Source organism: Triturus cristatus, chromosome 2_1 (genome assembly GCF_964204655.1).
Source record: "Triturus cristatus chromosome 2_1, aTriCri1.1, whole genome shotgun sequence".
Taxonomy (NCBI): domain Eukaryota; kingdom Metazoa; phylum Chordata; class Amphibia; order Caudata; family Salamandridae; genus Triturus; species Triturus cristatus.
This window is the reverse complement of record NC_140581.1, coordinates 201,573,866-201,589,874: the sequence shown is the minus strand read 5'-3', so window position 1 is coordinate 201,589,874 and position 16,009 is coordinate 201,573,866. Positions and strand designations below refer to the sequence as shown.

Genomic DNA, 16,009 nt, shown 5'->3' with positions numbered 1-16,009 from the left:
CTGTGTTTTATTGGAAACTATGAACTTTCCTGGTCACCTTAGCTTACTTTGTTCTGTTAAAAGGGTGAGCCTTCCTTCTGCAAATGTTGCTCAACTACTAGACAATGAGATGACTATCTGTTAGCTTTCAGGCTGACACTGGAGTATGTGCAAATGTGAATTACTAAACAATTGTAAGGTAACAGTCAACATGTGCATCATCCTGTATCTTGACTCAGGGGTGGAATAGTGGAGGGGGATATTTTCCTCAGTTTGATTCAAATCGCTCCATTTTCCTTACAGCTAGGTCTGTGCTACAGAAATTCTTGAAATAGATAAACTAAATGTTTCCTAAGTGTGTCATATAAATTTAACATTTATCCTCTCCAATAAAATCCTTTCTTGTAGCACTCATCTCTCATAAGTATAAATTCAAATTAATTCATATCTTGTCTGCTAGTAAAGGTGGCAGCGGAATTTTATTCAAATTTGAATTTTGCAGGTAATTTGGCCTGAAGGGTTCGAATATGCAGTCACATTTGTTTTGAAACCATGTCAGAAGAAGCTTATCTGGCTAGTGTTGGGCGTAGATGGATTGCAGAATCGAGCACTGTTGGAAATGGAGTTTCTGGCTGGCTACGGTAGGCACCATACCAGGTAGAACCCACCACTCTAGTCAGGGTAAGGGAGTTTCAGACCCAAGATAACCCTTGCTCACCCCCTTGTAAGCTTGGCAGAGCAGTCAGGCTTATCCCAGAGGCAATGTGTGAAGCGTTTGCACAACACACACACACCAGTGACACACTACACACACCACAAAAGAGACTCTACACAAGGTTATATAAAAATATCTCCTATATTGTGTATAAATCACAACGATCACAATCCCATAAATCACAATCAGTTTGTCAGCTAGGCAATTCTCATACTCATAACGGAGCATTGTAGTAAACACTTTTAGGTTGCTTAAATCATAACATCGCTTCAACTGCAGATAATAGGAAGGGCCTCCAAAAGGGACACTTAGTATACTGTTTTCCAAAGGAGAAAAATAACATTCATCACCATCATCAAGCCCAATGAGCAGGGAGCAAAATACCCGAATTACCACGTTTTAGCACCTTTGAGCCACTGACCCCCTGAGCACATCGTTCTGGTGCGATGCTGCTCTAGCAGGTTATCAGGCCAACCACCCATTGACCACAGCGAGTGTGACCTGTAAGGAAGAAAAAGCACCCAACGAGATTCCGCCGAATGGGAGGGTGGTGGAGAAGCTCACGCGGCCCACTCCTTCGCTGGTGCACAGCATGGCATACCGGTGCAGCTGGTGCAGCAGCACGAGCTGGATCACATACTGAGCGGTGCCACGGTAGACGAGGCTTCTCCTTTCTACCCCTCTGCTGGACCCTCGGCAGCTTCCATGGGCTTTGCCAGGGACTGCTGGAGACCTCACCACAGTGCTGGTTCCAAGGCGATGCTTGGGCACTCCTTGGCGCTTGCTCCACTGTAATCAGAGATTAGGCTCTGCACACCTGTCCTTCGCCTGCCCTAAACAGGCCAGCAACTGCAGGCCAAAACAGCAGGGGCTGGGCTCCTCACACAGTTCTTAAGCTCACCTAACAGGCAGGTTTACTTTGGGATACAGCAAGAATCTGGTGAAGTCTTTTATCTTCCTGAGACTACCAACAGGAGGCAAGCACTCACAAGCCTGTGACGATTCTTCATATGCAGTATTTCACTGCAGGGCAAAAAGAGTCAGTCCCTTTCCTCTACCGCAGACAGAAGCAGCAACTATAAGCTAACCCACCCGTCACAAAGAAACAGCAGCACTCCTCACACAGCTCTTCAGCTCTTCTTCTTGGCAGGGTCCTTTTGGATCCAGAAGTAATCTAAAGTCTTGGGGTTTTAAGTCTATTACTTATACCCCATTTTCTCATAGTTCGCTTTGTAGCAAGGGTCTCTGAGCCCAGTCCAACCCAGTGCTGGCCTCCTTGGTCCAGCTTGACTGCAGGAAGTGGAGACAGCATTGTGCTAAGGAGACACAGCTTATTCAGGTGCTAGTGAAACCCCCTCCCACCACTCTGAATTTAGACAAGTTCAATTCAGCCTGGCTATGAGTCACCCAGGCAAGACAGGAGACACCTCAACCTCAAGAATGCACACTCCCAGCTCCTGTCACTCCAAAACTATACATTGAATACACAAACAGGCAGAGGCACACAGAATGGCAAAGCAAGAAAATTCCCACTTTCTAAAAGTGGCATTTTCAAACACACAATTTAAAAAACACCTTCACTTAAAGTTCTGTTATTAAATTCTGAGTTCAGAGAGCCTAACTTCTATATCTGCATCTTGTCCCAATGGAAAGATACACATATATATTTTAAAAGTGCACCTCCAATGATAGCCCATGGGACAGACAGCTTTTCAACAGTGAAAAACAAAATACACAGTATTTCACTATCAGGACATGTAAAACACACCAGTACATGTCCTACCTTTCACATACACTGCACCCTTCCCATGGGGGTACCTTAGGCCTACCTTAGGGGTACCTTACATGTAAGAAAAGGGATGTTTAGTGCCTGGCAAGTGGATTTGAGTAGACATTACAGTTGTAAGTCTGAGACACATTTACAGGGCTATACATGTGGGTGGCACAACCAGTGCTGCAAGCCCACTAGTAGCATTTGATTTACAGGCCATGGCACACTCATTGCGCCTTACTAGGGTCTTACCAGTAAATCAAATATGCCAATCATAATCATAATTTACAGAGCACATATGCACTTTAGCGCTGATCAGCAGTGGCAGAGTGCAGAGTGGAAGAGTGCCCAAAACCTGTAGTCGGAAAAATTGGAGGCAAAAGGCAAAATGTTTTGGGATAAGCCAGCAAATAAGGGCCAGGTCTAACAAGCACCATAACCACTGGGCTGAACTCAGCCATGTTGGATTTTCAGCTACAAATAGTTTTATATGAATTTCACTTCTGGTGCTTCATATTCTTCTCCTAGGACAGGGCTACACCACAATTTAACGAATTATGAGACTCAAGATTGAGAACTGTTTTGGGAATTAGGTTAGTATCACCTGGCAATGACATTCTAGGTCTTCCTTGATCGGCCTTATGATTGCCCCAATTCCCTTTCAGAACCTGCCTGAAACCTACTGAGAAAATCTTTCTTGTCTATTTGACTAGAATAGTTGCCGATAGTTAGAAGAACATTGTGAGAGTCACCCCACCTCTGTCTCCATCCTTGCACACAAAGTTCTGATCCCAGTATCTGGGAGACACAGAGCCCTGGGGAGTCGGCAGAAGCTGTGTTTCTGACCGCTTCACAGCACCCCAGTTAACTGTTGTGCTGCTAGAAGGACTGTGGACTAGTTGTAAGGAACATCAGCATCTGACTTCAACAGAAGCCTATAGGACTAGTCTTCAAGCACCAACAAGAAATACTTTTTTCATAACAAGCATGAAAATTTAAATTCTGGTATTACTGCCTGACTCACATCCTACACATCTTTAAGCCAGAAACATCACCAATGAGAGAGAGGTTGAATCACTCAGGTAACTGACATCTACATCTCCCAGACCACCAGTTTCTCTGAAGAAACTTGGGTTCACATTGCCTGGTGTAGACACTTGATGCATTGCTTGCTTCTGTTGGGCATGTTAGATAGCAAAAGCATTTCGGATTTATGTCTTTCAAACAAAGATGATTTGTGCTTTATTTCCTTATTTTCCATATTTAATATGTTTACCTTAGTGTGAATCTTTAAGTTTTTCACTTCATTAAATTAAATTATTGCGTGGGGTATTTATACATACAAAACAAACATTGTTTTATCTTTAGTGAGCAGGTTTACATGACAAGAATATTAAACAATGAAAGGAAATTATTATTTTCTTTTTTGCAGATTTATATAGCGCAAACCCGACCCGAAGGTATTGGAGCACTTTACATGAGCACCAGTTACATTACACAAGAACGCATTCATTTTTTTGGTAGGCACAGGGGGATTAAGTGATTTGGCCCAGAATCACAGGATGTGGAGTTGACCACGAGGCTCGAACCTTGGTGTCCCAGCTCCAAAGTCGGCAGTCGAGCCGTAAGATCACATCCCCTCCCCCAAATATGAATTGTTTCATAATTTTGGAAACGTCCACAAAAAATGTTTGTATATAAGGGATCATTGTTCTCCTGGTAGACAGTGCCTTGGACAACGTTGCAGGCTTCTAAAACTTCAGATGGTACCTCTTTTCAATGTACTGTAGCATTCTTTAACATAGTGTCATCCCCAAAAATTTAATGCTACTTTGAACAATCCTTTAATAGTGTATGCTAGTGAAAATTAAACAATTGTTTCAATGTAGTTTTTATTTCCTCATAAAGCAGTATGCATTTTGCAACTAACATAACATAGAATTCAATTAATATCACATTAATCTCATAGAGACACACAAGTCCTACGAAAAGCTTACCGATTGTTTCAATGTTAGGGAAATTAATCAACATTTAATTTAGAAAGTTTAATATATACCATAATAACAGGCTAGGACAAGTATAAATTACTATTTTGATTACGTTACACAAAATGCTTAAACATGTTAATATAGCCTTATAGCCCACTGCTGAGGACTATGCTGGTTGCTAAAATCCTGAACCGAGTTAGAGGCCCGGGAACAAGGGCCTATAACGAAGAGAAGAACTTGAGCAACTGGTATGGTCTGAGGCAGAAGGGCTATAATTCTATTAGAACATTCCATCCACTGAGGGTGTATTGTTCTAAATTAAAAAAGGAAGAATAAAAACGACAGCCATTGGAATGTTGGAGCAGAACTCCTCCACCAGCCATTATTAGCCATGAGCCCCTCAATTGTCTTGAGGGGTGCTCTTAATATTGCTATATTCTAATATATTTTATGATTTTCTGTACTCTAGATTATGTGTATTAGACAAATTGTGTAATGGGATTTGGCAGCGAAATCCTCAGAGAGTACTTTGTGTTGTTCCCCTTCAGACCCTCCCACTAATGAACAATGGAGCCTAAATCACTTTAAAGGAAATTTAGTGCTTTTTGCTAAAAACTAGCTCTAGAAGCTTTGTAGGGCAGCAGAGACTCCCAATCTGTTGTGTGGCTGGTCCCTGTTGGCCTATTTGTTAACAAACATTTACAGAGTGCGCTCCTGTCGTTTCTCCTGAGTACTGACTGCTGTGTGTGTTTTCTTTGTACTTTAAGCATAAATATCTTCCAGGAAGCGTCTCACTAAACTGGCTCTGACAGAAATGTGGAGGGCCTCAGATAAAGTATGCATCTCTCTGTAGATGTCAGCTTTTGTTTTAGATAGACAATAATGCATGTTTCAAATGTAAAACACATGAAGTGGGCGTTTAAAAACTGATTACAGATTTGAAGGTTCGTGCCAAATTACATTTAGGGTGTCATTTTGTTGCTGTTAGCTTTTGTCAAAACTGAGATCTAAATAAATAGAGGAGTAACATCCTTTGCGAAAGTGACCTGCTCTGCGCCAGAACTCTGTCACATCCTCAAAGCAGCATGGAGCTGACAAGAACACACAAAGTGTTGGGGTGCTTCACAGCTGGCATTGCTGGCCCTAGAACACTAGTCCCTACAGCACTACTAGCTGGAACGACTGACTCAATAATATTTTGGCCCCTCTCTGTGACAATCCAATTTCCAGGTCACTGCCAAGGCTGACTCGCAGCTGTGGGGGCTACTTTGAGGACACAATAAAATAGACCTTGATGTGTGTGGCAAAACTTAAGACCTGTGATCATGCAATTGGTGAAAATGGGGAACTATCAGCTTTGTTGCATCCGACTAGGTATGCACAACGGCTCATATCATTTCCTGCTCCACAAAGTCCCAGGAAGGAGGAGTCAGAGCAGGAAATGGAAAGGAGGGGGCTCCACCCACCTATGCGTCGCTAGTAGATAATGTGGAGGAGAGCAAGGACAGCTTGTGGCAGTGGCAGCTCCTCCCCTAAGGCGGAGGAGCGTCGCCCCACTGCTCACGGAGCAGTGTAAACAAAAAAAATAAAATGATAATAACTGAAGTTATTATCATTTTATTTTTCATATGGTCAGCCCAAGGCAGGGCGGAGCTTGGTTACCCTGACGTCGGGGATTAGACGTGGTTGTTTACCCTGTAAAGTGCGCATGAATGTTTGATTGGCCCTCTCAAACATTCATGCACACTTTGTGTGTTCTGCCTGCAGGCTGCATTACAGCCTGCAGGGAGAGCATGCCCAGGCCCACATTCCCTGGCTGACCACCAAACCATAGCACTCAGACCAACTACAATGCTGCATTGCATTGTTGTGATTGGCTCAGGGGAGCCTCGGTGCTTACCAATCACAACGCTGCATTGCAGCGTTGTGATTGGTTGTGGGGAGCATGGGTACTTCCCGGTCCCTGGAAGAGATTCACTCAATGTGGGAGAGATGCAGCAATGGCGAGATCACGTAAGTGATTTATTTTATTTTTTTATTCAAAACCACCCGCCCACCGTCATACCTTACCAGCCGCCACTTGGTGGCCCTCAGCGGGGTCCTTCTGAAAGTACTGGCATTTGGTGTGGGTGGAAAACAGGGACAAAAGAAAACAATGCAAGAGGCTAGGCCGGCCAGTTTGGAAACTCATTGGGCAGGATTGACTTCCTAGAAGGGATCTGAGGGGCTGGGAATCTCTGCACATCAGCCGAAGAGGCTCACAGTAGAGGACAGAGAGGATGAACGCTACGTCATGCCAGTGCTCCCTTTGCCATGAACTGTCCAATTTTTTTTACGAACTTTGAATATAGTACAATATAGTCACTTATACATACCCCATGCACACGTTTACGTCCAAATGGCGTGGAATAATTTTTACCATATGATTCTCCAATAAAATGTCCTATCTGGATTGGATATATACATTGTTCAACCATGCTTCAAGCAACCTCACTCTCTTGTAAATAATCTTTTTCCAATGCAAATTCCCAGGTCTAAACACCATTTCAGAAATAGTGTAATGAAAAAATGTATTATTTATAACCGTCAACCTGATGTATAAACAACCAGATGGGGGATGAAAAACTGCAAAATTGGTAAGGTTTAACAATGTGGCCAAAAAGGATGTGCTGTGTTTGAAATGATATACACCAAAGAAGGGCGGTAAGTCTATATCCCACAACACTCCATTTTCAGACCAGCTCTGTAGTATCTAGATGAGGGTAATAGATGGCCTTGGTAAGTCTCCTTTCAATGATTCTTGATGACACGTTTTATGTTTCATTCATGGAGAACAGTGGCAGCTCGTAGCAATAACGCTGTCGGGCGGGGAGGCAGGGCGGGGCTGGCTGGGGGGTAGTGGAGTCTGACATACGACGGCAGATATTTATTTATATATTTACGGTTACCTTTGCCATCGTATGTCGGACTCCACTACCCCCCACCTGCCTCCCCGCCCCACAGCGTTACCACTGCGAGCCACGACTGATTGAGAATCAGCACACGCGTTGGAGATCAGGATTGGGAACGCTCATACAGACATTGCATTTGGATCTTTTCAGTGTGAAAGTACATGCAGCATTCTTAAAGCAATATCTCCAATGACTTGCTTGTAATTTCAAATACAAACATTATTTACACAATTGGTGATGAATGGCTCTTTGGAATCATGTTGCACTTCTTTAATTAAAAAGAAAGCCGCATCACCAATATGCACTGGGTACCTTCAATGTCACTTTAACACATTCAATTGGGCAGTAAAAGAAGTCCTGAGGTTCCATCAAGGACTACCATGGTTTATATTCTATGAACATACATTTGTTGTGATGTTGTTTAATCTTTTATTTCAAATAATGCATCTCCTAGGTCACTGAAGGATAACATGCAGAATAGCCTTATCCTCAGCTCCATCGCAGGAGTAGGACTTCTGTGCCTCTGTGATAATCAGCCCATCTATCCAAGGTTTCATCAAAGAGAAACTGATAACATCTCAATTGTTTTATTACAGTGACAATCGGGATCTGCTTACCTGCCATTTTGTAATGCAGATGACATTAGTGTACAAAAAAAGTTGCGAAGCCACATTCGAACAGCCTGATGGACCAGCCACCTTTGGAGAGCAATTGCTTTGCAAACTTTTCTGATATGGTAAATCCCTTCCCTCACAATGCACTCTAGGTAAGGGGTATGTTATTACCCATATTGTTGTTAAATTCTGCCAAAGCATTGAGGCTAACAGTACATACATTTCAGAATACACAGATCAGTGGCGTATCTAACGTAGATGTATTAATGATGTGTGATATGCCATGTAAAAGATCAATCCGAGTTGTTTTAATCGGATTTATACCATGACATGAGCGAGTGCCCCCAAATGATTGACTCTGCACACTTTTGCTCTTCTAATCTTCGATGTCAGCAGGTCCAGTGATGCTTCAAAAAGAATGTTGCTGCATCATACAAGTAAGGAATAGGAAGTTTTTGTTCTGTAAATTAATTTAAGTAAAGATTATTTTTGTTGCATATCATTTTTCTAACTCCTCTTACACAATAAAACAATTAAATTGTTTGGTGTGTAGAGTGACCACCTCCCTGCAGGCCAATATTAATGCTGGTTCCTGTTCAGTACTTTCACTTACAGCTGATGCATTCTGGGTGGTCCTGTTTAGCTTCCATTGAACTAATTAGACAACTACACATGAAAACAATGATTTGGAGGAGGGTGCTTTGGGGCGGGACAGAACCCATAATGACCTGGATTGAGATAGTCAACCTAAGTAATGTAATTTATTTTATAATTTCGTATTTTGGAAATGTTACCTGAATATTAAAATGTGGTTTTGGCTGACATCTAATTTATTTTACAGAACATCAAATAAAATTCAACAAATACATTCTATCTCTTGTAAATATAAAATATCAGGAAAGATAATGCGGGGTTATTTTATGTTGTGCCTGTTCAACTATCCCATGCATCAGGATATTGAATAAATACTGAATCAGAGGCCTATTGCCTTTTCACTTTCTATCTAATGTCTAGAAACTGTGATGATCAAGTTTAGAAATAAAAGGGTGAATTATATTAAGAGATGAAAGCATGTGAAAATGATGTCTTAACATAGAATACATGCCATTAGACTGACCTTGGACAGAACAAAACCTCTAGCTTGTCTGTCCCACTACAAACAGGGACCAACCACATGCACCTCAGCCTTGCCCCCCTGCCCCCCAACAGGAGATGGCTGGAAATGAATGGGCAGGGCAAGTCATCTCTGAACTGGTTTCATCAGACAGGTGCACTTTGCTTCCTGTGGCTCAGTGAGCTGGACATGGACTAATATCCCTCGTACTTAAACCAGTGGAAAGGTAACTAAAAGAAGACCTGCCAGCCCATGTCACAAAGAGCACCTTTTTGTCAGGTTTGTTTTTTTATTTTAAAAGTATTTATCATAATGGGGACTTGGTCAAGAAAGTGAGCCTAGGGTCACAAAACAAACAGAGAGCTGTTGGCTAAAAAAAGAGTTGATTCTAGACAGTACTGATAGCATTAGGCAATTTGAAACCCTTTAAAATATATGTTTATTTGTTCAGATATAAACACCTTTATAGTGTGAGTCAGATCTAAAACTATGACAGCGTAGGTTACACAAGGTGAGTTTACATAACATACATATACACCATGACACGTCCATAGGGGCTGAGGGGCCACGCCCCCTCACCTTTTGCCCCTCAAGAAGAGCGTCTTTCAGGCTGAGCAAAGGTCAGCCCGACAGACACTCTTTATTTTCATGTCACGCAGCCAGGAGTTAGACATGCGCTAAATATGCAGACTCCCTGCTGCCTGCACTAGACTTTGCAGGGCTGAGGAAGTCACAGCTCCTGTGGGCGTGACCTCCACAGCTCAGCAAAGGTCCTCGAGGCCCTCCCCCTCGTGGCAAGGAGAAGTGTCACTCATTTCCTCAGATCTGGGTGCTTCAGTTTTACGCCCTGAAGTGCCCAGGGCCAGGTGTCAACCAGTGACACCTCGTCACAGAGTGGGGTGGGGTCAGCTGTCTCACTGACCCTATCCCACTCTGGGCCGAGGTTGGGACTGCTGCCTTCCCTGATTGGCTAGGATCAGCCAATGGGTGAAGGCAGCAGTCCCAACCCTCCTGAGACCTTGGAGGCAGAGCTGCAGGTATGTGTGATTCTTTTTTTTTTATTAATGTTTGGTTCATGTGTGCATGTATGTTTGAGTATTTGGATGTGTGTGCGCGTGTGTGTGAATCCATGGGTTTGAGTGAGTGTGAATGTGGGTGTCCCATCCTACCCCTCCCTCCAAAAATTACCGGTCGCCACTGCAAATTATATAGGGAACAGCAGACGAAGTGCATTAAAAAAAGTATGTGAACTATGATCCTAAGTGCATAGGGCGGGGTCAGTGAGCATGGTGGCAGGATTGAAGGTGTGGCCAAAATATTCTGGACTATTTTGTTGGTCTTTCATCTTCAGGTAACTGCCTATGAAACAACACTCATCCTAAATGAAAAATAAACCTCAATTGGTTAACTCCATCACTGCAGACATCTGTGTATGTAGCCAGAGAGCCACAGAACAGAATTCTGGTTGATGCAGTGGGGATTAGCGGCTTGTGTGTGTTTTAGTGATATCAGGTCTGAGCCTGTGACAGAAAGCACTGTGAATATGTACATCGTTATTTTAAAAGTGCATTACACACAGTATAAGATAGGTTGCCAAAAGTGCACAAAAAGATTTGGCTTTAAAGTAAAAAAGTGCTTCCAAAAATAAATCTGACAAATATGCAGACTGTTCCCAAGGCAAATATGTTTTTTTATAGCTGTCCATGTTAAACACCCACTCTGCAGCTCAGCTGGTCACCTAACAACAGCTCTTGAAAAACATTTATTTGTTGTCATCATGAAGCTTTAAGTGACTCCATCAATTAAAGCCAATACTGGCTTCCACGCAGCCTTTACATTTACAGATTAATGAAATGTGCACATTTACATTTGCTTCACGCAGCAGGCAGCCTGTCGAAAAGGCTTCTTCCTTATTCATCTGTCTGGCTCTCCCTCGGCTTCAGTGCACAAGAGACCCCCCCCCCCTCTTTCCACTTCAGCAGAGACCCCCCCCCCCTTCCACTTCTGCCGAGGCTCATGCAATGTCAGAATAAACCATCCTGGGACGATTCCATTGCCTTGTTACATAAACTAGGGCAACTCTTTTTGTCAACTTAAAAAGTATGGACACACCGTGCCCCTCAATTCTCTCCCCCGTCAAGCTCTGAACAGGGCCGGACTGGCCGTAGCGGGCACCGGGCAATACCCCGGTGGGCCGCACAGGTGGGGGCCGTTTTTGGGCCCCTGGGGGCCGTTTTTGTTACAGGGCCGTTTGTGCAACATAGCTGCAAAATCGGCCCTGTAACAAAATCGTCCGAAAACCGGCCCTGGCAAAGAGCTCGGCAGCACCCCGAAACCCCGGGGGGGGGGGGGGGAGGGGGGCAGCCGAGCACTTTGCCAGAGCCGGTTTTGGTGCCCAGTCCGGCCCTGGCTCTGAAAAAGACACAAAATAAGAATTACGAGGCAAATTCACAAAAACCTTATGCCTACAGGAAGTAGGTTTACAGGAGTACTCTTACATACTCTCACGTGCCTTTGTGAATCGTCCCTGAACCCTCCAACTCCGCATTTGCCAAAGTGCAAAGCGGGCATTGCCCCTTTTATTTGCACCAACAACACGAATATTCCTGGAATATTCCCATTTTGCTCTCAATTTACATGTTTTGAGGCCAATTCACAAAGGCTTGTGAGAGTATGTAAAGGAGTACCACAGGAGTACTATTTTTTTACAGGAGTACTATTTTTTACATGCTCCAAACTGCCTTTGTGAATAGGCCCCTTATAGTCAAAGTATAAAAATATCACATTACGTACAGCGAGAGGAGACGCAGGAGGCGATAATTGCTCAACATCATTATCAGTGCACACAACCATGGAAATGTTCTCAAACACAGCGGCACACTTTTAGTTTATTCTTCAAGGCTTTTATAAGATAGACTGCATTGTTACACCTGTCCACATGTTCGGTGATGTAGGAACTTTAAAAACACTAGTAGTTGTTGTGTGCAGCTTCACAATGAACATTATTTTCTGATTAAAAAAAAGAATGAGATTGTTCCTCAACAATGTGCCTCGATGATGGGTTGTTTTCATGAGGAGCAACAATCCTAAATAAACCTTTGCTCACTTCCCCTCTTCCAGCAGGAGTGTCCTGTCCATGGCCCCAGACTGTGCTCCTTGTTTCTACTTCACGTTTGTAATCAGGAGAGAGCACACAACCCGAGGTGGCCTCAAGCCTGTGAAGAGGCCTATCTGCAGCCCCGTCACTGCCTACAGAGGGACTAATTATGAAGTAATTAAAGTTCATTTAATAAAAAAAAAGTCTTATCATTAAGAGGCCGTACCTTAGGGCCCGCAACATCCTTCCTCATTAAGTATTCAACAACTCAGTAATAATCAGGCTCCCACAGGGGGGAGATGACGTTCTTTAAATGCATTGTTTACTTGTCGGTGCGTGCCCAATGAGATGAGCAGGCACCGAGGAAGCTCCGGCTTTTAGTTTCAATTTATAGAATGGCCAAAGGGCCAATCGCCCAAGCAATCAGAATGAACCATTGTTATCCTTTTAGGGGGAGACAATGAGCAGAGGGGCCCCGCTCAGCAAGAAAAGAATAACTTTAAGCATGCTCTCTCTATGCCTGCTCCCACCAGCCTTCTGCACCCTCCTTACTCGTTCACACTCCCGCCTTACTCACCACAAGCATTTATCTTTCAGTCCAGCGGCCTACTCACTAGTTAATTTGCATAAAAGCCCAGAAAACGCTTACATGTTGCTTCTCTTCGCCAGATGTGATCGATCTAAAGTGGCGCATCAAACTCACAAATTGTTAGCAGCATAAGGCTAGCAGTCAGGCCAACAGCGGCATCCCATGCGTCGAATGGCAAACAGAAATAAAAAAAATCCAGTATTTGTAAAGTGCACAGCTACCCAGAGGCATCCGCGCTGGGGGCCGTCGGGAAGATTAAGTAAGTTATTGCCAAGAGTCACATGGTGCTGGGCTGACCTGCCACCGGTGATCGAACCGTGAGCACCAGCAACCGGTGTCAGTCGCCCTGGCCGCAGCGCCACACCTCTTCCCTACAGAAACAGAAGGAGGCCATTGTGTTTTTATTATTTTCTAGGTAGAGTGGCCGATAAGCAGGTTACTTCACAGGAAGCTGTCACCCCATCAAGGCACAGACATCTTGCTGGTGCAACAATGTCATCTGCACACGAAGGTGAACAGGCCAGCTTTTCCCTCTCCAAAGATCTGCGGTCAATAATAAAGAGAAGTAAATAATTCATGGAGGTGGTATCTAATGAAACATAACATGGCCAGTGTCCACAATTTGGAAAGCTGAACCATTAAGGGACACATTCAGACTTGAAGCGATGAATTGCTTCAGGGGCTGCTTTATTTGATAGTCAAGTTGTAGCCAAGTGGCCACTATATCCTACAATTTTTAGCTAAGAGGTAGTAGAGGGCAAAAGCTGCCCGGAGAGTGTGAATATACTAAATTCTTATAAATACCTGACATTGGGTCCGGGGGCCAAAGCCGGCTCCGCTGAGGAATGGCAGATGTTGAACACACACCTCATTTGAGCTCTAAGAGCTGGTCATCTTTTCACAAACGTTTAGGTGCATTTAATGATTTTGGAAATGAGGATCCTGATTGAAAGAGGAGCACGAGAGACTCTGGTTGGCTTCAGATGAGAGTTCCTAATCTCAGTTGAGAAGGACAGCCAGCTGGTTTGATGTTTTTGCATCTCTACTTGGTTTAGGGTACTTCAGACTATGTTAATCGCCTAAATAGACTGAAAAATTGGTTTGGGAATCCAACATGTTCCCACTTTCTCACCTTCAAGAGGTGTGTAAATAGCACACAGCTTCACATACTTTGGGAAAATAACTCTGATACAATCAAACATCACATCGAATACTGAATGGGAGATATATTTATGTGACTAAATTATGTTTGCGGCTACCTATATTCAACCTCTGAAAAATAAAGTACCATTTCCATTGCCTATGATTTCAATCTCTTATTGGCTCATCCAATCAATGCTGTGGTTAAGGGTCAAAACGCAACTTTGAACGTTTTCAGGAAATTCTCCTTTTTCTTTATATGTCTCACAAGATTTATCAATCAACATGTGAACTCATGGGGTGAATATAGTATTGCAATAGAATTTACTTAGGTCTTCCAATGAATCCCGAAAAAAAGATACTTAAAAGCCTCCAAAATCAGCCGTGACATTAAGCTTAAGCCAACAAAGGTCTGACCATCTTAACCCAGCTCTGAAAGGACTCCACAGGCCTCCACTGAAGTTCACGATCAAATTTAAGACACTTGGTGCTACACAGAACACGTACCCGAACAAAGACCCGGCATGCCTACAAAGCTATCCTCCATGATTAGCCTTTGATAGGCATTCGTCGGCCTAATTCCTCAAGCCCACCTGAACTGGCTGAAACATGGGAGTTGTCCCAAGGAGTGCTCGTCCCTAACCTGTGGAACACCCTAGATTATCAGTTCGCAGCGGAGCCAAACTACCTTCAACTTGGGAAATTCCTTGATGCTGAGCTATTATATTCCCAAATGTTCTGCATGACTGAAATATGCCACATAGGTGAGAACAGCTCATCCTGCTTCACAAGAATGGCATGTTCAGGTTTCCTTATTATTTTACGCACTGCTTGTAATGCGTATTCTTCATTCTGTATACATCTGCTCGGCATATACGATAAGCAGCCCTTTGAAAAAAGCTAACAAATACATACATTGGTTTCAGTAGCAATCTGGATTGTGTATGTGGACTCGACACATAGTGACAAAGATTTTTGAAATAATTAAAACCCTCCACGTCACTGAACTTTAGCACTTTTGCACAACAAATCACACTCAATGCGCAGTATTTTCAGATCCTTTTCAGGATGGGTGCGGGCTGTGAACACGCACACACTTTCCTTCTTGGCCTTTTAGCTGAGGTGTGATTTGCGCGTGTTCTTTGTAGTCGCGCAGCTTTTCTTTGCGAGTTGACGAAGCTCTTAAGGAGCCCTTTTCTGGACCTGAACATAAGGACCTTCTCTGAGGCCAGATTGCATTGCTTTCAAGTGTCCGATGGCAGGCTATCAGGCAGACTCACAAAATGTGTGGACACGGTTCTCAATGCATTGTCCAAGGAGGACGCCGCCGGCCCTGAGTTTAACACTGCGCTATAATAGCAACTATAAGGGCGGGTGGAACTTCTGCCCCCCCCCCTGTTTGAGGTACTTCCTATATCAACTGATGGCAGAGGCCGTCAGAGACATTCTTCCTTGATACCTTGTGACATTTGCGCAGTGAACATCCAATCCTTGAGCTATAGTGTTCATTTTTACTGCATTAATGTATTTAATTGACTTATTGACTGACTCCAGTATGTTTCTATTCTCTTAATGTTGTAATGTCTTTTTTTATTAACTATCAAATAAAGATCTTTCCCAAACTTTCCAGGGCATCCCCCACCCTGGAACTACCACTTTGTACCCACTGGAGCGGAATTGCTCCCCAGTAATACTACATCACACTTGAGTAAACTTACTAGAACAGCCTAACGGTGGCTTAACACACACAACGCCTGCATGCTGCTTCCTAACTGAACCCAGATGTCACTCGTGAGTTGAGCTATCGCGAGATCATGTCTGTGTGAATGAGGCGCATGGAGTTTATTTTACTGATGACTGGAGCGCCGCAGGCATGTTATTCCCCATTTGTGTGCAGCATTGGAGGGTGTTCTGTCCCATCACTTTGGGAGTCGAATGCAGCCTCTTGATTATGCAGCATTCGACAAGGGCCTCCTCGGAGCACCGCAGCATTGTTAAACATGCTTCGCCTTACACCTGAGACATATATATATCACTAACAGCCGTCAGCA

General features: G+C 43.6%; 1 protein-coding gene across 5 annotated transcripts in view; it reads right to left on the bottom strand.

The window, feature by feature from the left end:
- Positions 1–16,009, bottom strand: part of DCC (DCC netrin 1 receptor) — a 1,201,728-nt gene that overhangs the window by 659,662 nt on the left and 526,057 nt on the right. The window lies entirely within an intron of this gene.